The sequence below is a fragment of the Piliocolobus tephrosceles genome, chromosome 16 (genome assembly GCF_002776525.5).
Source record: "Piliocolobus tephrosceles isolate RC106 chromosome 16, ASM277652v3, whole genome shotgun sequence".
Lineage (NCBI taxonomy): Eukaryota > Metazoa > Chordata > Mammalia > Primates > Cercopithecidae > Piliocolobus > Piliocolobus tephrosceles.
In genome coordinates, this window is record NC_045449.1 from 28,302,686 (window position 1) to 28,328,820 (window position 26,135).

The 26,135-nt window shown below is 43.8% G+C and overlaps 1 protein-coding gene and 1 long non-coding RNA gene across 3 annotated transcripts in view; one reads left to right on the top strand and one right to left on the bottom strand.

Annotated features, from left to right (window-relative positions):
• Positions 1 to 26,135, bottom strand: part of ASIC2 (acid sensing ion channel subunit 2) — a 790,972-nt gene that overhangs the window by 620,332 nt on the left and 144,505 nt on the right. The gene's annotated exons all lie outside the window — the stretch shown is intronic.
• LOC111526880 overlaps positions 1 to 26,135 on the top strand; it is a 50,071-nt gene that overhangs the window by 7,266 nt on the left and 16,670 nt on the right. The window contains exon 3 of the long non-coding RNA XR_002726515.2: positions 8,805 to 8,917. This is a non-coding gene — a long non-coding RNA (uncharacterized LOC111526880). The remainder of the gene's footprint in view (positions 1 to 8,804; positions 8,918 to 26,135) is intronic.

The following is a 26,135-nucleotide window of genomic DNA, read 5'->3' on the forward strand; positions in this document are numbered from 1 at the left end:
AGGCTCAGGGTTCTTAGAGTTACCAAGTGCTTTCCCATGTGTAACCTCAGGTGATTTTCCCAGCAATGTAGGGTTGGGGATTAACGATCTCACCACCTCCTCCTTACAGAGGAGAAACAAAGTCTTCAAAGGCTGAATAATGTTGGGAACTACTATAAACTATAGACTAACAAATGTTAAGTTAATATTATTAATGTCATCAACATTACACAGCTGACTTACCGAACATGTCACATGATGTCTTAAGGATGGAGAGTCACGCCACGTCCATCTGTGAATCCCCCAAAGGTCTCAAAAAAGAACTTGACATACAGTAGGTGACCAAGGTACCTTTGACGATTGATTCATTTACTGAGTGCATGACAGGAAGGACAACAGAAAAATACTCACACTCACTATCTCTGTGGGCTCTAAACTCTAAATAGTAGTTTCTCTTTCTTTAGAAACAAACAAACAAAGGTCAGCATTGCCCAGAGCTCCAGTGATCTCTAGGCTTAGATTAATGGTCCCCTAGTTCTTTGTGTAGGACCGGTCCAGCTACGTGGTTTCTGACTATACAGCGTGCTTTAAGGAGCATCAAGAAGCATTCTGTTTGGAAAAACAAAACAAAACAAAACAATCCAAAACTCCTTTATTGCTTGAAATTTGCACCTTCCACTCCCTCAAGCTAAGGTGTGAAAAGCTCAATTAGTTGTCTGTGATCAGACATCACGCCTTACTAAGGATTAGTTTATAGACTAGCTCCTGCCACAAGGCTAATCCTCAAGAAGAGAACACAGGTCACTTTTGATGAAGAATAATCGTGTTAACACAAGCTTTAGGTCTCATAACACACTGTGGGAACTTGGGCCCCATCGTAGACAATGAAAGAGTCCCAGCCAGCTAGCACTGGAGAAAAGGTGACTACAGATGGAGACGAACCTTGCCCAGCTTCCTCCCTCTCTGGGTCACAGTTTCCTTCTGTGCAAATTAGAGCCTGAGACTGAAAGAGGGATGTGCTGACAGAACTAACCCAGGTCAGGTGGTCAGTGTCAGAGTTATGCCTGGAGCCAGCCCTGAATGTGACACACCCACAGCGAGGGAATCTCTACCCGAAGAGGGGGTGATCTGAATCTCTGCATCGTCTCTTGGGCTTGGCTGCTAGAGTTTCTGGGCTGGAAGCAGGAGCAGAAACGTTCTCTGCAGAGACTGAGTTGGAACACACAGAGCTCAGCTCTGAATTGTAGTCCAAATCCCAGAAGCTACTGAAGGGCCAAGGGTTACTCAGTTGAAGGGATCAGAAGCAGATGCTAGGAGCCAAGGATTTAGGATCTAGGGAGAGCAGCCAGCACAACCCAGTGCAGATATCAACAGAGGGGCTGTGGTTCCCAGTTTCCCATTCAGGTGCAGGTGGAGGCAAGCTGCCATTGCTGGGGGTGGGTGGAGAGGATAGAAGCTGTACTTAAAGAGCCCTGGCAGAATGGCCAAACCATGCTTCCTCCAGTAGCAATAAGCCCAGACTTGGGCAACTGAGTGCTTTTCTCACTGCCCAGCAGGGCAGGGATGCAAATTCCAGAGTGAAGATTTGGTAGGCAGGAGCGCTCTAATTTTCAATTACAGTGTTCACACCAAGTGGAGCTCTGCAGCTCTCCCTCTACTCTGGGTGTATTTGACTTTGAATCAAGTGACCTCCTGAACATATAGACACAGACAGGAGTGGCTTGGTCCTGCTCACTCACCCCATCAGGCTGCCACGGGACATGAGCCGCAGCCCATCGTTTACACACAGGCTTATGAAAGCAAATAGGATTTGGCCTAGATTGCTAACAGGCTCTCCTCTGAGTAAGAGTATTTGCTGTGATCCTTGGGGTGTTTCCTGTGGAGCACAGGACACCTAACAGGGCCTGCTTGGTTGCACTGGACCTCAAGGATGCCTTGCCAGTCCTATTCCCCTTACCCCAGGAGAGTTCTAAACATTTGCTTAAGACATCTCCATGCATCATCCTCTCACCTGGTCCAGGAGAAGGAAAGTTCTGATTTTCCACCTTCTACTCTGTCCTCCAAAATCTCCTGCCTTTTACTGTCCACTGATCCCCACTCACTCAGTCTTCTTCCTGGCTTCAGTTTCTTCAGCTGGGAAATGGGACGATTCTGTGAGATGCTTTCTTAGGTTTCTTTCTCCTCAGACCTCCTGTGCTCTCTGGAAGCTCTGGGAAGTGGAAAGCAGTCTGGCTTGGAAGTCTATTACCAAACTTCCCCTTTCCTGAATAGGTGACCATGAGTAATTCCCTCCCAATTCCCAAGTCTCAGGGTCTCCAGCTCCAACCTTAAGGAAGCAGATTCAAAGATCTCTGAGCTCACTTCTCTTTGGTGCCTTACTGCAGCAGCCATTGTGCTTATGTGTGTGTATGTATGTGTGTACAACCTCGGTTGGCTTTGCCCGCCTGGCACCCCAACCTTATGCCTGGATTTTTCCTTGGGCAGCCACCCTCCATCCAGTGGCATGCAGTCTCGGTGGTGTGTATCCATCAAGGTATGCTGCCCAACAGCATACCTTGGGCATACCTCCAGGGAAAGGAGACTTAGGCAAGTTCAACCAGCTTCTCTTTTCCTAGACACTGACTTGAATTGAGTGCCACTAGGTGATAGGAATCCATCCATCCATCCATCCGTCCATCAATCCATCCATCCATCCATCCATCCATCCATCCATCCATCCATCCATCCATCCATAGAGCCCTGCCACAAAGAGAGTGTCCATGAATTCCTCCATCCTAGATACTCAGAGTTTCCTGATTCCTCTCCTTTGTGAGGCCATACCTATTTTAGCCTTAGTTCTGGTTTTGTGAATTGCCCAGTATCCATCCATTCACATCTGTGTCTAAGTCCTACAAGCCTGCTCGAATGTCACCTTTTAAATGACGCCTTCCCTGGTCTCCCTATGTAAACTTGCAGCCCCACCCTCATCCCTCAGCTTTTCCTGTCTTCCTCTCCTGCTTCATTTTTCTCCATAGTACCTTATAATGTTTTAACAATTGTATCATCTAATTTACTTTTTTATGTGGTGTGTTGGCCATCTCTCCCCACTAGAATGTAAGTTCCATGAGGCCAGGCATTTGTGTCTGTGTCTGCTTTATTCATTGGTATATTGTCAGTGCTCAGAACAGTGTCTGACACAAGGTAGGCACTCACTAAATATTTGTTGAATGAATGAATGCATGAAATCATGCTTGAGTTGACCTCAGTTGGTTTTGGCCACTAACCCTAATTGAGACTGTCTCCTTTTCTTCCCTGTAGGTCCTCTCTCTCTCCCTAGGATGGAAGCCCTTTTGCTGATATGGGATTGCAAAGCCTGAACAGAAGCAGGGATCAGAGCTCAAATAAAGGGTTGGGCCTCTTGGGGTGGAGGCCCAGTCTAGTCCTCTTCCAGGGAAAGGTGGCTTAATATTCTCCCTCTATCATCCTCTCTTCTCCTTTCTATCCCTTGTCCTAGACCCACCTCTGTAATCTGAACCACTTTCTTTTAAGGAAACCCAAAGTCATGATGTTTTCTAGGAAAGTCAGAGCCAAAGACATGAACAGAAAAGAAAAAAAAAATGCTGACAAGTCTCAGTGGGCCAGGACCTGAAAATCAATTTGACACATCAATGTTTTGGATTTAATAACTCATGCTCCCATGGAATCAAGGTCATAAATAGTAAAGAGAGTTCCAGGCAAGCCTACCAACATCTGTTTGACTCAGCTGGAGACCTTGATCCCATCTCTGTACTCTGTTCCCATTAATAATTCCCTCTCCTAGATGCTTCCTCTCTTTGGTTTGGTTCCCACATTATTGCCCTGTCAATGATGTTTGCCTACATTTCTGTCTCTTCCTTCTCTGCATCTCTCCTCTTCTTCCCCTGTTCATTGAATGAAGTCATCCCACAAGGCTCTGTTCTTTGCTGTTTGGACTTCCCAGCCTACATTTAATCCTCAGGAATGTAAGTCTCTCCTTTTAAGTTACCATGTTGAAGATTTCCCCCAGTTCTTCTCAGTACCCCCCAAATCTCTAGCCATTGGATGGCTTCCTCAACTGGAAATCTGACTAATCCTTTGCTTATCTTCAGACCTCCCCGTTTTAAATTTCTCTGTCCCCAAATTGGATGGACGCTCTTGGATCATCTGCTTGAATGTCACATTTTCAATGAAGCCTTCCCTGGTCTCCTTATATATTAATACCCCATTTACAGATCCAAGATCGTCTGTAAATGGGGTATTAATCCCTTTCTCAAATAACTGTTGAGTGAGTTTAACAATATGATTCATCTACAGGTGCTTTGAAATGGCACGACTGTTACTTGGTCTAATTCAGTCTCAGACTGCTGCTTGTGAAATGCCTACCCTCTATTTCCATAGTCTCATATAGTGAGTCCAGCTGTACACTCAGGGACTTGTGTCCCCATTCCCACAATAGCCTGCCCAGCCCTGACCCCACATTCTAACTCTGGATTTTCATCATGCATGGACTCCTGGTATGAGCCCAGCCTAGTTTTCCACCTCACCTGTGCTCCATCCTCCCAACTGCTCTCTTCCAACTGGAGAGCCCACGTGGGCCCAAGGAAGGCAGGCAGGAAAGTGACATTGTTGAGCCCTGTGCCCAGTGAAGTACGTATGTGAGCTCATCCAATCCGCAGCTACTCCAGGAGGAAGGCATAATTATCCTCAATGCACAGATGAGCAAACAGAGGCTCATGGAGGGTCAGCGACATGTCCAAGGTCACTGACTCATCAGAAGGCTGCTTTGTTCTCACTCCATCAGGCGGCCCAAGGAGACAGGTAAGACAGAAAGAGGAAGCCACTAAGACAAACTTGTTCCTGCTGTGATACCCTTAAACATCAAATCACGAGATTAGGTGGTCCTAGGGGTGGGTGTGGGCAGAGGAGGGAAAAGTGGCTGTACCGAAGCAAGGATGGAGGGAGGAGGGTGCCTGTGCTCAGCCATGCTAATTTTGACATTTTCCTGTGCGTCTGCTTGTCATCATCAACTTATAATTTAACCTCGTTGTGGCGATGCCTCTGGAATGTCAACAAGGCTTGCTGGAATTTCATTACAGCCAGGCAGCTGGCCCCTGGTATTTCTGATACAAATGATGTGCAGCTGCATTCTGGCCCTGCTGTCTTCATCCCCCATCTAGCAAACGGCAGCATTAGGCACACTTAATCCGGAGAGATATTCCCTACGCCGAGAAGAGGGCTTGTCAATTCCACCGGGGGCATTTCCTATGGACTGCTCTGCCTGAGCCAATTAACCTAGAGTAATTGCTGAAAAGCATTAGATGTTGATGATGGATGCAGGGGGCTGACCCCAGGGGTGGTGGGAAGGAAAGTGTTGAAAAATAAAACCTCCCCATATCTGCACAGCATTTGCCACTTTCAGGGCATCTCTGCCTGCATCGTAGCAGTGGTATAGTGATCCGTGCTGGAAGGTTGTGGCATTCTCATTTTGCAAAAGTGAACATCAAAACTCAGAGGGAAAAATGATTTCAAGTTAACCAGAATCAGAAAACAGAAATCTAGGCACACAAAGTCCACGTCTAGATTTCACGTTTATCCAACAAATATTTATTGAGTAGCTACTATGAGCCAGGCATTGTGCTTGTTTGAAGGATACGTTTTTTTCTATCCTTGATAACCATGGCATTTTTTTCTGTAGGATTTTCCTTTCAGGCCCTCTCCTAAGAGAAATTCTTTCCCAATCCCCTACATCCTATACGTTTTACTTTCCTCTTCCCTCTGGCCCCATAGAGAAGGTTTTGATGTCTGTCGATTCTGCATGAGTGCATGCAGGTTTCCTTGTCTGTCCCTCCAAACAAGAGCCTCATGACACTGATCGTTCCCAGGGACGGAGAAGGCCTGTCCTGTTACAGGACTCCTGCAGCCTGTGAGCAGGCTGGAGAGGAATCTGGGGCCAGCGGTCTTGCTGGCTCTGAAAGCAGTGTCTGCAGCTGCCTGCCTGGCACATAGGTTCAAGCGGCCTTGCTAGCTCATGACATCATGGTGCAGTATGGAGGTCCTGGGCCATGGTTTCAGTGCTGTCTATGACTCATGGGCCGTGGAGTCCTGGTGCCAGCCCTTGAAGGTGGGGGAGGAAAGTGGGGCACGTGAGTGAATTCATAGCTGAGACCACACTGGACCTGGATCTTTCCCAGGTTTGAAGGTTGAATGTGCCTGTGCTGGCCAGGGCTTGGTGATCTTCTCCACTGGTTGTGTAACCCCACTCAATGTCTTCCCTATTATCACACTCAGGCCCTAGCCACTAGAAGCCTCATTTGCCTAAGTTTTTGTCCCAGTGTTTCCATGAAGGCAGAGAGAGGAGCTATTTGCATGGGGTCAGAGATATGGGAGCCCAAGGCTACACAGAAAAGATGACAGGGAGCCTCTCACACTGCAGTCAAGTCAAAGCAGTCCAGGGTGGCTGCTGGGGCCAGACTGCCCCGTCAAGATCCAGCCTGCTTCTCACTGACTGTGTGATTAGGATGTCCTGCCCTAATCCTGGCCTTTAGTTTCTGCACCTTCAAAATGAGGACAAAATAACCTCCAAGGTCCAGGTTACTTTCCTATACAGAGCCTGGAACTGTGCCTGCCCCCATAGTGCACACACACAGCCAGCTAAAGGATGGTTTGCCTGGGGTGGGTCTGCAGGGCAAGTCCTATTTCATAGTTTAACATTTCTGACACCACCTGTGTCAAATTCCTATGCTTATGTTACGCTAGGAGAGTCGAGTCAAGGCCAGACTGAGGGTGACTCTGGCCCTCCGTGCTGGGCCTGCTCTCTGCAGATGCCTCCAACCCTGCCTTGCACAGAGGGAAGAGTAGCGAGTGTTAGGAAGGGCCTGGGGTGTGGAAGAGCTTGTAACCCCACCAGTGAGTCCTGGTTGCATATGGAGGGAGAGCGAGGAGGGCTTCTAAACATGGGTCATAGATAAACTCAAAACAGAATAAACACGCTTAGGGGGTTTATAGGAGAAACATTATCACAAAAGGGCTGAGTGTAAGTACAGAAGTGGACAGGACGATCTTATTGTTCTCCTCGGTGACAGCTTCAACTAGAGTTAGTTTACAGACTACATGTAAGGTGTTGGGCAGTCAACCCCCAGCTGGTACAGGGGCCTTGGTCTCTCCCAAAAGTTGTCTTCCCCGAGTCTATGACTCATGACCAGGAGAGAGGAGGGTGGGCAGTGAGTTGAATGAAGGCAAATCACCCCCTAAAGCCTGGACCCAGGCCATGACACCAATCCATCAGAGCCGGGACCTTGGCCTGGCATTGTCTTAGGGGCACAAGAGTGACCATTCACACTACCTGCCTCTATCCTTCCTTCCTTCCTGCATGAGACCTGGTGTAGCCGCTGCTCCATGCCTACCACTGGGTCATAGAAACTCAGAGTTTCCCTGGGGCAGCTGCCAGGGAGTGAGGTCATCAGAAACCCTGACTTCTCCCCACCACCCAGCCAAACTCCATCAAGGCCAGGAGCGGCTCTCCCTGAGCCTGGTGTCCCCTCTCTGCACAGAGTACTTTAAGAAATCCAGAAAAGTCATAACCCCCAGGAATCCACACTGAATGTGAGCTGGCATCAGCCCTCTCTGCACTGGGCCTCCTCAGGTACTAAGATGGGTTATATTTGGGGTAAGAGGGGACAGAAAGTCCTCATGTGTCAGGAAAAAGTTACAAAATCCCACCCCTCATACTAGAACTCTCTCACTTTTTCCTCCTCTTAGCATTCTGCAGAGCTGGGGTGAACCACGTTGGCCATTGTGAAAGTGCAAATTCAGGAATGCTGAGGTCATTACTCAAGGTGGCATCACTTATAAATGGCCAGCCCTTGACCTACAAGGTCTAAATCCCATTTCTGTCTTCACACTTAGAGGCCTCCATTTCCGCTTACGCACTTTCAATAATGAAGAACTTGGGAACTCAGTCTCTCTTGAGTGGACCTCCACATAGAAGAGCCTCAAGTGGTCTAAAGTAACTAGCCTTCTCTCTGTGCCTCTTAGGCCTCCTCTCTTCTTTCTCTACTGGACACAGCAACAACAAGTGTCTGAGTCACTTAGTATTCCTGGTATTCTGAGCTGGGCTCCAACTGGGGTGAGCCTTGTAGATTATCAGACAGCGGCATCAAGGGATGTGGGCTTCAAGCCAAGTCAGATAATAGTAAAATAATAATAATAATAAAGATAGAGACACAAACACAAGGACACTGGGACAAGCATAAGAGGTTAGATCCACAAACAGAGACAAATAGGTGCTGGGAGCATGGTGGAAGGACACATCTCCACTGACAGCCACATATTTTCAGGATGCAAGAGCCCAAGGACAGACAGAGCTCAAGCAAGGCTCTGAGTGAGGGAGGTGAGAAGCTGGATGAGGGATGGCCTTTGTGTCTCCATCTCTGCCGCTTGACCAGGATCAAAGAACTTCCCCAGATGAGCTTAGATATCTAGAAATGACTCTGGGCCAGAAGAAAGGGAGATGAGGAAGTGAAAGAATGAAGTGAAAGGAGTGAAAGAATGGGCCACAACACATATGGAGATGGGATGGCAGGGGAAAGGATGAGGAGCTTGGGAATGGGAAGAAGTTTTCTCAGAACTTGGGTAGGTTGAGGCAACAAACCTGTTGTGGTGGATGCTGTGATGTGCTTCCCAGGTCCCTCTTCAAGAAGGAAGGACTTATCCTGCTACTTGCTGGGGATGCTGCCTGCAGAAAGTTCTCAGCTGCCAGCTCCCCATGAGGTTTGCCCTAACCCTGACTGCAGAGAGCTGCCTTGCTCCAGATCATGCCTTCTTTACAGGGCGGTTCACATCCGATGACTGATCCATGGAAAGATATTGAGGCCTGAACCCCTTTCCCCATCTGGAACAACTCTGAAGGCTCACTCCATATTCACATTTCCCATGGCATCAGGTAAGATGCTCATTGAGACTGCATCACAGCTCAGCTTCTCTCTCTGCCTAATCCTGCTTTCTCCCCATCCCTTCCTTAAGTGTAATTTTATGAGTTCTTCCTAATAAACCATTGCAAGTAAATATCTATTTCAGAGTTTCCTTCCTGGGGACCCAATCTGTGACACAGGTTTAAACTCTGAGCAGGAAGTTTTCATTTTGCCTGGCCCACAGTTTATAAAGAACACTGATGGCTTCAATCTCACTTGATCTTCACAATAACTTGGTGAAGTGGGTGGTACTGTTCTTACTTAATAGATGAGGAAATTGAGGCTAGGAGAAGTCAAATTACTGTTCAAAGACCAAAACGTCAAGGAATTGATGGAACTAGGACTTAAACTCTGGTCTGTTGGGCTCTCAAATGTATGTTCTTTCCTCTCTTGCACAGTTTCTAAAGAAAAGAAAGAAGGAAGGGAGGGAGGAAAGGGGGAAAAAGGAGAAGAAAGAAGGAAGGAAGGAAAGAAGGGAGGGAGGGAAGATTAGCTAATATCTAGTACTTATTCTGAGCTAGGCACCATGCTCAGCATTCTACCTGCATTATCTTATTTAATCCTCACAACTTTATGACATATGTATTATTTGTATCCCTATGTTATAGATGAGGAATTTGAGGCTCAGAGAATTGCAACGTTATCTAAGGTCACACAGCCTTGTGTGAGGAAGGGGTTTGATACAAACTCACTTCCATCTGACTCCAAGCCAGGCATCTTAACCACTACTATCAGGGAGAACTGGCACCAACCAGAAGGATGACGAGCCTCAAGAAGCAGTTGTGGGCTAGAGTATTGGGGAATCCAGAGCAGCTAACCAAGATGCTAAGCGCCTGAGTAAATGGGAAGCTTGGACAGATCTGCATCCTTGTTCTCCTGGGAGAAGACAGGGCCTGCTTGGGGGCTGACCCACTTCATGCCTGGAGTCATTGCTTGGAAATTGCACCCAGCCAATCCCCAGCCGTAATTACCACTAGACTTGCAGCACTGGGCTGAGAGCTGGAAATAGCTCTGTATTTATTTACCCTGCAATTACATGCTACATTAAATGCTCCGCAAGAACATGGCGATCACCCTGCAATTAACTGGTCCCTGCTTCCTGGGCAAGAGAAGGCTGGAGACAGTTACTGGGTGAAATCAAGTGCTCCCTGGTTTCTTAATGGGCCTGGGGTCACCTTGTAACTTATGCTGGTGGACCTGGCCAGAGGCTGCAGCTCCAAGTGGGAGCATATTTAGCTCCTGAAGGAGAGAGATTAACATCTGGGTCAGATCTGAGTCCAACTTTGCTACAGGTTCTGTAACGAGATTGTCCATTAGTGGGTCCTTGCCCATACTGTCTTCTCCAGCTCCTCCCAAGGCATCTGGTGTATCTCTGTATTTTACTTTTGGAGTTCCTGAACTCCACCAGCCTTTGCATAGGTCATTTCCTATCATGTTGACCTCATAAAGTCCTATCTACCTTTCAAGATTCAGCTCAACTATCATCTTCTCTGGGAAGTATGCTTTGAAAGGAGATTGTATAGGAAGGTGAAAATCAGACATACTTATGACAAAATACCAACTTCATTACTTAATAGCTATGTGACTTTCAGCAAGTTACTTGGCCTCTCTGAACCTCAATATATGTGTGTATGTGTACATGGGTGTATAGAACTCCCTGGTATCATATGCATATACAAATTATGTATATACATATATAAGAACTCAAAGTCTTCTAGTTAGGGACAGATTTTTTAGCAAGGTGGAAACAGCATGGTGCCTCACACACAGTAGGTGTGCACCATATCTTTGTTGAATCAATGAGTCAGTGAGTAAATCAACCAATCAATCAAAATAAACTAATTAGGAGCTGTTAATGTGTGTTTGTGTACCCATGTTTACCTTTGTGGCTGTCCGCTTAACTTACTGCATATAAACAAGTATACCAGTTATTCAAAAACATAATATGTGCACATGACGGTAATTGGTCTCTAGTTGCCTGGAGATTCCAGAGAACTGGTTCCCAGGCTGTGTGGATAGACTAAGAATGCCAGGAAAAGACACTAAGAAAAGAGTTAATTATATATTTACTACCTCTGTCATTTGCTCCTAATTATGTCTTGGCAATCTGTGTCTCCTGGATGAGTCTTAAATCTCAGTGTCTTTAAAAATATAATAATAAATCAATGTGAGATGAAATGCTCCCAACAGCCAAAATGCCCCGGACAGTTTTCAATCAGTGAGAACGCCAGTGAACAGTTCTGGCCCCAGTTTTGATGATGTTTGGGCCTTAGGAACAAGACATGGAGCCAGAAAAATAGTAAGAGAGCAGAGCAGTGTCTAGAACGTGTCACTGAGGCCTCTTCTCAGTCTTCTGAGGGTCACTTGGAATCATTTTGGCCTCTGCCTGCTGCCAATGTATCATGAGGCAACAGAGGAGGAAGTTAGGCATGTAAATTCATGAGCCACCCTGGTGCATTTTGCTTGGTTTCTGGACTGAGAAGACAGGACCCATTTACTCAGCCCTCTGTATGTCAGTGACTCTCAACTGGGGGCAATTCTGTCCTCCTAGCAGACATTTGTAAAAGTCTGGAGTTATTTTCAGTGGTTACCACTTGGGGATTTTGCTACTGGCATCCAATGGGTAGAGGCCAGGGATGCTGCTAAACATTCTACAATGCACAGGATACTCCCACCCACAACAAAGAATTATCTGGCTTAAAATGTCAATAATGCCCAGGTTGAGAAGCCCTCTGTTTGTGCTGGCAAGCTTGGGCCCTGGCAGCATGTGTCTGTGCTGTCTGTTCCTGTTGTCACTCATTCTGTTTTTCAGACCTCTTCATGTTCTTTTCTATTTTGGTTTCTAATAAGGGACAGAGGCACACACATGCTCAGAACAAATGCACAGCCTTCCTTCCCCATAACCCCTTTTTGGCTGCAATCATATTGACTGAGAATTGGTCAGCCCTCTCCAAGGGAGGGGAGTGGTCACTCACCTTGACAGCCTGTGGGCACTTGCAGATGCTGGCTCTTTCTCTCCTACCAGGGATAAGACCATACTTCTCTCACTGGTCCCAGTGGGCACAGAAAAAGCAACAAAGCTGTGGGGCTTGTTGGTGCTTCATCGAACAGGCCTAGGCAGGAGGTCCAGTGCAGCCCTATCTGTGAGGTGACCTGGGAATCTGTGTTTCTTATCAAGTGTCAACACACACGCTCAGCAGTTTCTCTCTGTTCCATCCCAAGCAATCAAACACGCCTACATCGTGCAAGCAATTTTTAGGTCTCCTAGTTTCTATTATTAGAGCCTCTTGCCTAGGATTCAAAGGTCCATGGCACATAAAAGGGCCAAGAGGAAATTTCCCAGGATTTTCTCATGTAGTCTTCACAACCACCCGATGATGCAGACACTTGTGCATCCCCTTCACAATTGGGGGAAAGAGGCTCTAAGGACAGAACAGTGCCTTTGCACTGCATAAGTCAGATCTTGTCACTTGTCTGTCTAAGATGGTGCTGGAAATAATGAAGCTGAGACGGAAACACCAGTCCATTTGACCCTAAGGAAGGCATGGGCTCTTGACACTACAGCTGTTGCTGAAGGGAGATGGAGGAAGGAGAGGCAACAAGAATAGAAAGGGATGTTTCTGAGCACAAGAGCAGAGGAAATAGAAGGCATGGATTACCTCTTTAACCCTGACATTCTCCTAGCTCATAAGCACATCCCTGTCCTTTAACATCTGGGTGTCTTAGAGGGCACCAGAAACTTCAGATACTGAAAGGAAAGACATTCTAAAAGGTGGAAGGAAAGTGGCATTTGGGGACTGCTATAGGCTGTCTGAATATAGATGTGAGTGATAAACATATGGGGCTCATTACTCCAAGAGGCCCAGGCTTCTTCTAAACAGGTGTCGGGAGAATTTTAATCAAAGCCTCAAGCCATGATGAGTTATTAAAGGTATGGAGGGATATGAGTAGGACATTTCAGCTCATTCAGCTCCAAGAACACCTTGGATAGACCATAGGCAGATGGGCACTTGGGAAATGATCTATATAAAGTACCATAAACTTCTCTGCAAATTATTCCCACCCCAACTTCTCCCCAGTCACACACACAACTTCTTTCGAATCCAGCATTTCTCAACATGTGTCCCATAGAGCAGTACCTCGTAACTTTAGTGTGCACAGAAACTTTAATGTGTCCTCGGAGTGTCCAGGGTGGGCCTGACATTCTGTGTCTGTAACAAGCTCTCAAGAAATGCTGACGCAACTGGTCTATAGCCCATACTCCAATAGAGACTTTTTAGAATACTGGCTAAGCAAGATGCTAATGGTCTTTAAGGGAAAAGAAAAGATTCCAGAGGCAAAATGTTTGGGACATACAACATTAAGTTTAACGAGTATCTGAACCACCAGCGGAAGAGGGCAGAGTGTAATATATTTAAGGCTGTTAAGAGGCTTTATAGAAAACAAAAGGAGTTCCATGGTCAAACACTTTTGGGAGGACCTGGGTTAAGTTAAAGGAGTACGAAGAACTTCTCAGTGCCTTTACCGTGAGTCAGATCTTGCCACTCCTCTGTCTAAAGCTGGTAATGTAGAAGCCTTTACATCGGTTGATAAGGCTCCTAGCACTTCACTGTTTCCTTCTCCCTATGTCCAGGTACACAGGCCTTTTCTGGGAAGAAAAAATAGGCATCCCTTCCCCTCAGAGTCTTTGCCCTGGGTCTTTCCTCTGCCTGAAACATTCTCTGACAGCTATAACTGTCTAACTCCATTGCCTTCTTCTTTTCTCAAAGGCCACCTTTTAGATGAGACGACTCTAACCACCCTATGGAATTCCATAACCCGCACCATTTGCAGTGCCCCTTATTTGAACTTTCTTTTTTATTTTCTTCCAATGCATTTTCACCTTCAAAGACACCATACAATTTCATAATTTATTATGTTTATTGCTTATTGTTTGTCTTTCCCATTAGACTGTAAGCTCCATGAGAACAGGAATCTGGTTTTTTTCCTTGCAGTATTATGAGTACCTAGAACAGTACCTGTGCTATAGTAGGTACTCTAAATATTTGCTGAATCAGCAATTGAGCAGCTGTCCAAAGTGAAGTTCTTAGTAGGAGTGGAATATCGTAAACATCATTCTCCAAAGGCTTTTCTTTGCAGAACCTATTTCTTTCTTATTTCTTTTCCAACAGAGCATCTCAGCATGACCACTATTCCTAAATGCACATTTTCTAGGAAATGGCTGCTGTCGTAACTCACTGAGAATCCAGCCTTCATCCATTTTCCTAAATCTTTCTGGGCCTATTCATATTCATCCCCTGACAATCCCAGAGTGATGAATTCCATAAGTTTATTACCCACAGTATAAATTTGTCTTTAATTCTGCAAGAATAATGTCATGGGAGGGACACTCACTTCCCGCTCTCCACCAAAAGGCCCCTCGATGCTGCCACGGAGAAGAAGCACAGGGTTTCACACCATGCTTTGTAAGCCATATGTGCTCCATAAATTCAAATTTAGCCCTCAAAGGAATCCTTTGAGGTGAGTCTTAATCTCCCATTATACAAATGAGAATCTGGGTCTCAGGGAGATTAAGTAGTTTACAGAGCCGGAATTTGGATAAAGGTCTGCCATGCCTTAATGCTCACATACTCTCCACAACACCAATGTGGCAAAGCTCACAAAATGGCATTTTTCAAATGCCAAGGTATGGCATCAGAGACTTGGGAGCTGTGTGTCTGTCCAGGGTGCCTTCCTCATTAGCAGTGGCCATAGCACAGCAGTAATAGCTATTGCTTATTGAGTTTTTACTATACGCCAATCATTATTCTAAGCATTTTACATGCATTAAGTCTTTTAACTCCTAGAACCCTATGGACCTCACTTTACAGATGAGGAAGCTGAGGCAATTAAAAAGTTACATAGCATATTACCTTGCCCAAGGTCATATGGCTGTAGAGCAGCAGCATTACTTATGCCAGAATCAGGGGAAAAAAGTCAGGCAAGGTAGAGTTTTGAACCAGCTCAGCTGCTCCCATGACCACCTCACTATGCTCTGGTGCTCAGGGCCAAATCCAGCTCCTCCTTCCCTCTTAGGTCCACCCAGTGCTCCACAGCAGTCTTGTCCCAGCCTTTGCATCTGTCTCCCAGCACGTTGATATATGAGAACCCTTTTATGGATGGGAGTGCAGTTTACAGCCTTCTGTCTGCAATCCCTAGCAACCCTTTCCCATACAGCTTCCCCAGATGATCCATGCTGGGCAGCTAGGGACTGGCACCAAGAAGGCCCTTGGAGACCATCACATTCAATCTCCTCATTTGAAATCTGGGAAACCTGAGATCCAGAGGAGATGCTGACTTGCTGAACACACACAATCAGAAATAAACCTGGACTAGGACACAGGCCTAGAAATTCCATTCCAGTGTCATTTAACCCAAACAACTAACCAACCAACCAACCAACCAACCAACCAACCAACCAACCAGAAAGCATTTACTGAAGCACTGTTAGGTGAAAGGAGTGACCAGGGTTTCTGCTCTAATGCCCACTGACTTATCATTTGTGTTCACCCATGCTTTCCTTCATTTATTTCTGAATTCAATAAATTGTCAGGCTCAAAAAATAACATGATAAAAAAGACAATCTCTTCTAATTCATGAGACATACTTTACTAAAAATAACAGAAGTATATTCAGAATAATAAACAGTAATAAGAGCTTAAAGAAATAAAAAATGTTTAAGGTCTTTTGACAGCATATAATTTGTGAGGGAGACAGTAAGGAATGTGACCTAGCCTGGAAATCAAAGAAAACTTCCTGGAAGAAGTGGCATCTTGAGTGAGATTTAAAGGATAGTAAGAGTACATCACACTAGAAGGAATTGGGAGGAAGAGCATACATGAGAGACCTGAGACAGAATGAATGTAACACATTTAGAAATATAATAGTGTAATTGTGAATGGTATAATTATAGTATGGTGTGGTGTAGATGCATACACATATAAAATACAAGGCACTTTCCAGGGAAAGCAACTAACCTTTACTGAATGATTGCTACATGCCAGTCCCTTTATTACCTCCTTACTCAGTGGGAGGTAATTGAATCATGGGAGCAAGTCTTTCCCACGCTGTTCTCATGATAGTGAATACGTCTCATGAGATCTGATGGTTTTAAAGAGAGAAGTTCCCCTGCACAAGCTCTCTCTTTTTGCCTGCTGCCATCCATGTAAGATGTGACTTGCTCCTCCTTGCCTTCCGCCATGATTGTGAGGTCTCCTCAGCCATGTGGAACTGTAAGTCCCATTAAACCTCTTTCTTTTGTAAATTGCCCAGTCTTTATCAGCAGCATGAAAATGGACTAATATATTGACGCTTAACAGATGCTGCTGATGTTCCCCTAAGTAGGTCCCATTCCTCTTTACCATTTCTGCTTGCCTTTCCTCCAGGTGCTGTGTTTTTGTTGCTGCTGTTTTGGTTTAGTTTTTGCCTCTAATCTAATGACCTCTTCCTAGTATTCCCCTCAAAGCCTGCCCTGAAGCTCTTAGATCCACTTTGCCATTGCTCCCAGAGAGCTATCAAGACCTGGGAGCTAAGTTATCCCCCTATCCCTGGTGATGCTTAGACAGTGACAGGTTGGGAAAGCCCAGCAACCTTGCCCAGAGCAGGGACAAAAGCAGAGACGTAATTTATACTCTAGAGCTCGGAGTCAGGCTGAGCCAAGACTTTGTCCCAAATTGTTCCCTTGCCTGGCTTCTTCCACTTCTATGCCCCTCTTCCCACCTCCCACAACTTCCTTATTTGTTTTTCCTGGGATTTCTCCTTAATAAATCACTCAGACAAGAATTCTCACTGTTCAGAAACTACCTCTGGGGAACCCAACCTAAAACAGAACCCATATCGGTCTGAACTTGAAGCCCTTTTTCTTGTTAGTGAGACATGATGTTAAACAGAGTCACACCAGTGAAGGGGAAAGATGGTAAGGTCAAGAGCTGGGGAAGGTTTTTTGAGCTTAGAGGTGAAGAAGAAAGCCCCTGGGGACAAGAAATCTCAATTAAGCATCCAAAGACCTGCAGGTTATAAGCTCAGTGGAGAAAGCTGGCCTCCAGGGTTGGGAGGTATCATATCACAACAGAAGGACATGGCAAAGGTGACTGAGGTGTTTACACAACAGAGGGAATTGGTCCATCTGGAAATGGACTAATTTCCAGGAAATTGGAAAAGAGTGCTGGAAAGATCGGGGCCAGACTGCCAAGGGTTTCTTTGGTAACAGGCTAAGTAGGCAAACGAGGGATGGAGAGAATATACCCTTTTGTGGTAGACACGCCTTGGTCCCAGTGCCACACCCACCACTTCCTGGCTATGACCTTTAACAGGTAATTCAGTTGACTCAGCAGTGAAATCAAAAGACCTACTTTTGAGGATTAGATAAGAATAGCACAATTAAAATCCCTAGCCCATTACCAGAGACTCAAATGACGCTGCTGTTTTTTTTCTCATTCTTGAAGTTTGGGCTTAATTTTGTACAAGGTGTCACCGCAGAGACTTTGATCAAGAAAATGAAACATTCAAATATAGAAAACTCGTACTAAAAGGGGAGAAAAGGACAACTTAAAGAGGCAGACAGGAGACCTGGAGACCAATGAGTTTTTGCAGGAAACTAAGTGTGAAGGAACTGAGCCCAGTCTAGGGCTGCGGCAGTGGGAAGAAGGGGAAAGAGGCACTTCCGGTGATATTGACAAGGACAGCTGGTCAGGCCTTTGTGTGTAGTTAGCATGCAGGAGTGAAAGAGAGGCAGAAGCCCAAACTGTCTTTGAGGTTTTGACCTAGTGCCTGAATGCAAAAGAATGAGAGAAGAAGGCCTAGCTTAAGAGAGAAGGTGGGGAATTTGATTTGATGTATGTTGAGCTTGACTTTACATCTGGCCATCCAGAGAAGCAGCAGTATATAGTCCAAAGAGCCAGACAGGCCTGGGTTCAAATCGCAGCTCTGCCTCTTACTAGCTGCGTGACTGGATAAGTTTTAGGACCTCTGTGTGCCTCCATTTCCTCACCTGCAAAAAGGGAAAATAGATACAGGGTTGCTTTAAATATTGAGGCATACAAAATTGTCTGGCAACAGATAGATGCTCAACAAATGCTAACTTAAAAAAAATTTTCATATTCATCAGGCAATTGGGATCAAGTCTTGGAGTTGGCCTCAGAGCTAATATTGTAGATTTGGAAAGCAATGGACTAGAGGAAATGACTGAAACATAAGCACAGTTGAGATCAATTACCTTCTGGAGGAAAATGTCCTGTCAAAGACCAACAGGCACTGAAGATAAATGTTAAGTTAGTTGGCTTCTTCTGTTTTCCCACAAGGAGCACAACTCAATTTAGTTGTACAAACATTTATGAGCCAGGCACAGTGGAAATGGGGACCCTGAGATGAATAAGATGTAGTTTTTGCCCTGAAAGGCTCACAATTTCTTGGAGGGATGGACACATAGAAAAACCAAGCGAAGTGCAATGTGAGAAGAATTATGCAAGAGGCATAAAGGGTGCACCAAGGAGGGAGTGATGAATTTTGCCTAGAGGATTTGGAGAGGAAATAACGGAAACACTAACATCTCTCCCACAGCATTAAACACAAATAAAAAATTCTCAAATAAATGAACTATGAATCATCACATACACTTAATTTTTAGTTCAAAAATGATCATTCAAAGACAAGAAACTCTAACAAAAATTGTAACTCCAAATGTTTAGGTTGTTGCAGTAAAGAGAGTAGGGGATAAAAAATTGCAGATCTGGAAGCATCGAATTCTCTAGCTTCTAACTCAAACAGCTTCTAAACCACATGGGTGGTGGATGATGTAGTTAACTAGGGTTGACCACTGTAACAAAAACATCAGTCTGGGTTTTTATGAGTTTATGGGTGTGAAGCTTGGTGTTGACATGTGAGAAGAAAAATATCTTTTCCCTATTAACTGAGTCTTGAGTTTCAGACACTGAAAAGATGAGGATGATGGAGCTAGAGAAAAGATTCATAGATTCAACTAAGTCAAACCCCTCTTTTGCTTTACTGATAAGGAGAAGACATGAGAGAGGGGAAGTGACTCGTGCAAAGTCACCCTGCTGGGGAGAGCCAGGATGAAGTCCCAGGGTTCCTGACTCCCAGTCAAGTTCTCTTTCTACACTACCACTGTGTCTTTTAAATGAAACCTTAACTCCAGATTTCCCCAATCTATCCTGCCACCGGCTGCATGTGCACATACAAATACTCCTAAATTGACCCCCGAGTGGCCCAGCACCTCCTCTGCATAGAGTAAGGGTCTGCTGTATCCTTGATCATATCACATAGGCAGGATACTCAGAGCTAACCACATGGTCTGGCCTTCAGGGGACCATCAACCAGCAGGAAGAATTCCCCAAGGCAATGCACTGTTGGCTTTCTCAACGTTCCACAAAATAACTGCACCTGATATTCCCCACCAATCAAGCCAGGAGGCTCTGCTAATTTCATTGATAACTTAATGAGATTATTAACCACTACCCAGTGGGGGCAGATTTGGTTTTTCCTTGGTTATAGGAATTCATCCATTTTTCACACAATTACAGCCTGAGAGGATCATCACTGAGGCTGCCAATTGTGGGCTTATTAGGATCAATTTAGACACAAGATTGGATTTCCTTTCTGCCCATAACCTTTCGTTCAAAGCAAATGAACTGGTGTTCCTCAGATTAGTGTATTAATAAATGTTGTCCAAGAGGTGTTTGATCTTTAAGATTGGCCCAGCAGCAGAGTACAATATTGCCCTGGGAGCTGCCAGGCTTCTCATGCCAGCTTCAAGCAGCCCACGCCACTTGGAGTCTCTGAGCCTCAGTTTCTCATTATCTACTGTGATAGAACTGGACCACTTCGGTGGTTTGAACTAGAGACCCACAAGCTATCCACCATACTTTAAGATAGCTGACGGAATCATCTGTATTGCTGATCTAATGCTGCATAGACTAAAACTCTGACATCTCTCCTCTTGAGCAGAATTATATCTTCTCAGTGCATAACACCAGTTAGCTCAGCCTAGTCAGATGCTGACTGGCTGTGGATGACATCATAGGTATTTGGAAGCCATTAAAGAAAAACAAAAGGGGACAACTGAGAAAATTGATTTCTAAGGTCTGTCTCTGGTCAGCTATTCATTCATCGAAACTCAGCTTCCTTGACCCTGCCAGGCTGAATTTACTTCTTTCCTTCCCACACCCTTCATTTGGGATTTCAGTTAACTGTGCACACGTGGGTCTTTTCCCAGTGAGACTCTGCTTACCTTAAGGGTGCGGGGTGAATTCACTCTATCCACGAGTGTGTTGGAGCTAATTTACACTGGCTCGCAAAAGCCAATTACCTGCATTTCTTCCAAACTCTGAGTTCAGTGGACTCTATGTTAGCTGCTTGAGATCAGTCATGGTGGGGATGTTTATAACAGAGAAATCAGCAAACACTACAAATCAGGGATTTGTTCCTTCCCAGAGCGCTGGTTAAGTCTTTACCAGCACATCACTGACTACATCGCCACTGCCTAGCATTTAGGATGTGATAAGCATATAGTTGAGATTTGATGAATAAATGAATGACCAGAGTCAGCAAACCTGGGTACTGACAGGTTTCGAGCAGGCTGAATGCTACGTATACATGAGTTACAAAACGTCCCGAGTAGCTTGCATGAGAGGTATACAACTAGAGCGGTGGCTTGAAACCCTGGCTGTATGTTAAAATTACCTGGTACCCAGGCCATAGCCCAGTCCTGAAGTCCTGGAGTGGATATTGGATATCAGTATTTTCTGTGCCCACATGATTTTATGTTCGAGAATCACTGATCTAGAAAAAGTTCCTGGACTAATCCAGGCCATCATGATACCCACCCTCAGTGCCCCAGTGCCCATGACTGCCTACCACTTTAATTCAGGGAGCTTGAAAGTCAAGCAAAGAGATAATTTCACTGGTAGATTGGTAGCTTCCCTGTAACTAAGCAGTAAGGTTACAATGAGGTACTCCTCCCCAACTGGTATGGTTTCAGTTTTTTTGGCATGTGACCAGAATGATGATTTAGTTAGGTAGCCATTTAAGAGACAGTATCTTGACTTGTCTGAAAGAGAACATCAGCCTCAGCCTACAAGTCACTGGTACATGCCCGTGACCCCACTCTACCCTACTGCCACTGCCATGCGCCTCCCTGCACAGTCACATGTGCCTCTCTGCACAACCACATGGCTGTTATTTTTCTCTCTTTAAAGGACCAGCACAAATACTGCCTCTTCTTTGAAGTTCTTTGAGGCTTTTGCCAGTGTGTCTGGCTGATGGCTGGAGACATCAAGGAGAAACAGACTCTGAGTTGAAGTTCCAGCTCTAGAATTCATAGCTGTGAAAATTTGGCAAGCCACTTAGCTTCTCCGAGCCACATGTTCTGCCTATAGAAAATGAAGTCAGTAGCACATAAATGGATACATCTGGTATGTGTTTGGTATCATGTACTGGAAGTGGGAGAGAACTGAACTGTGATATTTTAGTCTAGTGTCTATTCTGTCCCGTTAGTAGACATTCATTTTGATCAAGTCACACTCCTCTCTGATCCTCAGTTTCCTCTTCAGAAAATGATGGAGTCTGGTTGATGCTATGGACGGGCTTTTTCAGTTCAAAAGGAAGTTACTGTCTCTGCCTCTTGCTTGGCATGTATCTGCTTTCCACAGTGATTGATCTTTTTCTATATACAACCTGTCTTTCCAACCAGATTAGGGAACCCCAAAGAGTAGTGAATGTGTCTTATTTGCCTGTGTATCTGCTGAGCCCAGAACAGTGCTCTAAACTTAGACATGTATTAGATTAAGCTCCTATCACCTTAGCTCTCCCTGCTTTGCAAATGTTTCATCAAATGAAGGGGCCAGCTCAAGCATATTACAGAGCTGTCTGATGCTAGTATATCAGGGCTCTGTGCCTCAGAAGATCTAAAGCTGCTATAGCTACTTGTAAATTGCTCAATATGTGTCAGCTGCCAGCAAGGAGCTACGGATAAGCTTCCCAAATTATAAGAAGAGCCATGTAGTAAATCACCAATGGATTAGGCACAGGATTCGAAGACCGTTCTTTCAAATGTCACCCACCTGGAATTATGCGTGGTGCTATGAGGAATACTGCATGCTGTCACTTGGACATGACCCAAGTAGACCATCAGAAGTCACATCATGCTGTAGGGCCAGATGAATTTCCTGACCACTCCTCTGTGGGTCCCTAAGTCATGAGGTACACTAAGCAATATCTACTCAGTAATTGGCTCTTTCCCTAAGTGAAGCCAGAGCCAATGTGTTTTTTATTTCTCCTTAAATGAGAATTTGCTAGTGGGCCTGTATTTTTTCTCGCCTAATAACAAGTGACAGCAAAGTGTGAAATTAGCTGTAACAGGCACCAAGGACTGAATTTTGCAAACTCCCAAACAAGCTGAGAAATCAGTGGCTGACACTCAAGATCCAGTGGTATCTAGTGGTTTTCTTGACCGTGAACCCACTAGAAAGGATTAGGGAAGCTATTGGTACCAGAAACTCATAGATTTTGGAGTTGGGAAACTGATGATTCTACAACTACTAGGAAGTTTTACTGATCCCAGATTGGCCTATTTGATCCAAGTATTCTGAAGGATTGGGGACAATGCAGAAAAAAAACAGGGCTTCTTGAGATGAGATTTCCAATACTGCTCTCTCAAGGAGGGGATCTATAGGTATGATTTCAACTTTTCACATATAGACCCTTCCTAGCATTGGAGACATGAAAGAAATCCTGAGATGTGTTAGAGGACTCCACACTCCTCATAACATGCTTGTCTACTAGCTGCATGACCTCCATCCGGGACTGTACCTATGGCCACGAAGGTCAAATCCCACACAACACCAGGCTGTGCCATCCCTGTAGACAATAACACCAACAGCTCCCACTGGAGATGTTAAGTGTGACAGGGAGATTTTATCTCTCTGATAAATTTCTTCATTTGTAGAGACAACAATGTCTTATTCAAAGGACAATTGGGGGGATAAAATTGGGCAAGTGGGTGAATTAGGCCTTTTTCCTGCCCTCAACACAAAGTTCATTCCTGACCTCTTAACCTTCAAGGCTTGAGACCCAGAACCTGGCAGAAGGAGAGTCTTCCCTGTCCATCCCTTACTCATGTCTTCCACCTCATCTCCTCCTCACTCTCTGGTATGTATCCTGGCTCCTTCCATCATGAACCACACTCTCTTTTCTCTCTGTATGTATGTGTATGTGTCTTTTTAAAAAAATGTTCTTATTTTATTCTATTCCAGCTTTATGGAAGAATAACTGATGAAGAAAAATTATATATATATTCACAGCATACCAAGTGATATACACATGTATATGCGCATGTGTGTATACACACATATATATAAACCACAATCTGTGTGTGTATATATGTGTGCTTGTATATATATACACACACAAATGTACATATATATACCACATTGTGTATAAATAAAATACCACATTTTCTTTATTCATTCACCCATTGATGGACACTTAGGTTGGTTTCATATCTTGGCTATTGTGAATAATGCACAGTGAATACAGGAGTACAGATATCTCTTCAACATACAGATTTTATTTACCTATTTTTGGATATATATCCAGAAGTAGGATTGCTGGATCAAAGAGTTAATTTTTTAAGGATCTACCATACTGTTTTCCACAACGGCTGTAGCAATTTACATTCCCACTAACAGTGTACAAGGGTTCCCTTTTCTCCATATCTTTGACAATACCTGTTATATTTCATCTTTTTGATAATATCCACTTTAACAAGTATGAGGTAATATTTTATTGTGTTTTTTATTTGCATTTCCTGGACAATTAGTGATGTTGAACATTTTTTTCATATACCTGTAGACCATTTGTATGTATTCCTTTGAAAAATGTCATATTTAATTTCTAGGACCATTTTTCATAGAAATATGGTTATTTGTTTTTTTGCTATTGAGTTGTATGAGTTCTTTACACAGTTTGGATATTAACCCCTTATCAGGTGTATGGTTTGCAAATATTTTATCCCATTCTGTAGGTTGCCTCTTCATTCCTTCAATTATTTCCTTTGTCTGCAGAAGCTTTTTAGTTTGATGTTATCTCATTTGTCTAGTTTTGCTTTTGTTGCCTTTGCTTTTGGGGTCATAGCCAAAAAAGTCATTGCCTAGGCCAAAACCAACAAACTTTTTTCCTATGTTTTCTTCTAGCAGTTTTACAGTTTCTAGTATCTTTTTAAAGTCTTTAATGCATTTCAAGTTAATTTTTTACATAGTATGAGATAAGGGTCCAATTTCATTCTTCTGAATGTAGATATCAAGTTTTCCCAACACAATTTGGGAAAGGACAAAGACTGTCCTTTTCCCATTGTGTGTTCTTGGTGCCTCTGTCAAAAATTAATTGATAAAAATGCAGAGGTTTATTTTGTGCTTTCTATTCTGTTACATTGGTTAAGATGTTTGTTTTAATTTCAGTACTGCCCTGTTTTGTTTACTATAGCTTTGTAGCATATTTTGAAATCAAGATGTCCATTGCCTCCTTCTTTGTATTCTTGCTCAAGGTTTTTTTGGCCATTCAGGGTCTTCTGTGGTTCCATGTACATTTTAGGGTTGCTTTTTCTAATTCTGTGAAAAATCCCATTGGAATTTGGATAGGGATTTCACTGGATCTATAGATCACTTTGAATAGCATGGATATTTTTACAATAGTAATTCTTCTGACCTATGAACATGAGATCTTTTCAATTATTTGTGTCTTCAGTTTCTTTATCAATGTTTTCTAGTTTTATGTGCAAAAATCTTTCATCTCCTCCTTAAATTTATTCCTAAGTATTTGTTATGCTATTGTAAATGGTATTGTTTTCTAAATGTATTTATTTATTTTTATTTTTATGCTTTTTGAGACAGTTTCTGTCTTTGTCACCTAGGCTGGAGTACAGTGGTGCAGTCTCAGCTCACTGCAGTCTTGACCTCCTGGGCTCAAGCTATCCTCCCACCTCAACCCCCAAATAGCTGGGACTACAGGCATGTGCCACCAGGCATGGTTAATTTTTTTTTTTTTTTTGGTAGAGACAAGGTTTCACCATGTTGCCCAGGTTGGTCTCAAACTGCTGAGCTCAAGCAATCTGCCAGGCTTGGCCTCCCAAAGTGCTAGGATTACAGGTGTAAGCCACCACGCCTAGCTCTACATTTTTTTTTTTTTTTTTTTTTTTAGCTAGTTTTTTCATCATTGAATACAATGTTAACTGTGGGCTTCTCATATGTGGCCTTTGTTGTATTGAGTTATAATTTTACACCTAATTTGTTGAGAGTTTTTATTATGAAAGGATGTTGAATTTTATCAAATGCTTTTTCTGCATCTGTTGAGATGATCATATAATTTTTATCCTTCATTCTGTTAATGTGGTGTATCACATTTGCTGATTTGTGTATGCTGAATCATCTTTGCATCCTAGGATAAATCCCACTGGATCACGGTATATGATCCCTTTGATGTGCTGTTGAATTTGGCTTGCTAATTTTTTTTTTTTTTTTTTTTTTGAGGATTTTTGCTTTATGTTCATTAGGGATATTGCTCTGTGATTTTCCTTTCTGCAGTGTTCTTGTTTATCTTTGGTATCTGGGTAATGCTGGCCTCATTAAATAAGTTTGGAAGTGTTCTTCTCTCTTCAATTTTTTGAAAAAGTTTGGGAATAATTGGCATTATTTTTTAAATAATTGGATTTTTTTTAAATGTTCGCTAGAATTCACCAGTGAAGCCATCAGGTCCCAGGCTCTTCTTTGTTCCGAGATTTTTGTTTACTGATTCAATCTCCTTTCTTGTTATTGGCCTGTTCAGATTGCCTTTTGCGTCATGGTTCAGTTTTGGTAGATGGTACATTCTCTAGAAGGTTATTCATTTCTTCTAGGTTATCTAATTCATTGGCATGTAATTGTTCATAGTACTCCCTTATGATCCTTTGTATTTCTGCACTATTAGTTGTAGCATCTTATTTATTGATAATTTTATTTGAGTTTTCTGTTTTTCTTAGTTCAGCTAAAGGTTTGCCAATTTTATTTATCTTTTTAAAAAACAACTCCGTTTCATTGATATTTTTCACTGTTTTGCTAGTTTGCTTTATTGATTTCTGCTCTGATTTTTATTATTTTCTTCTTT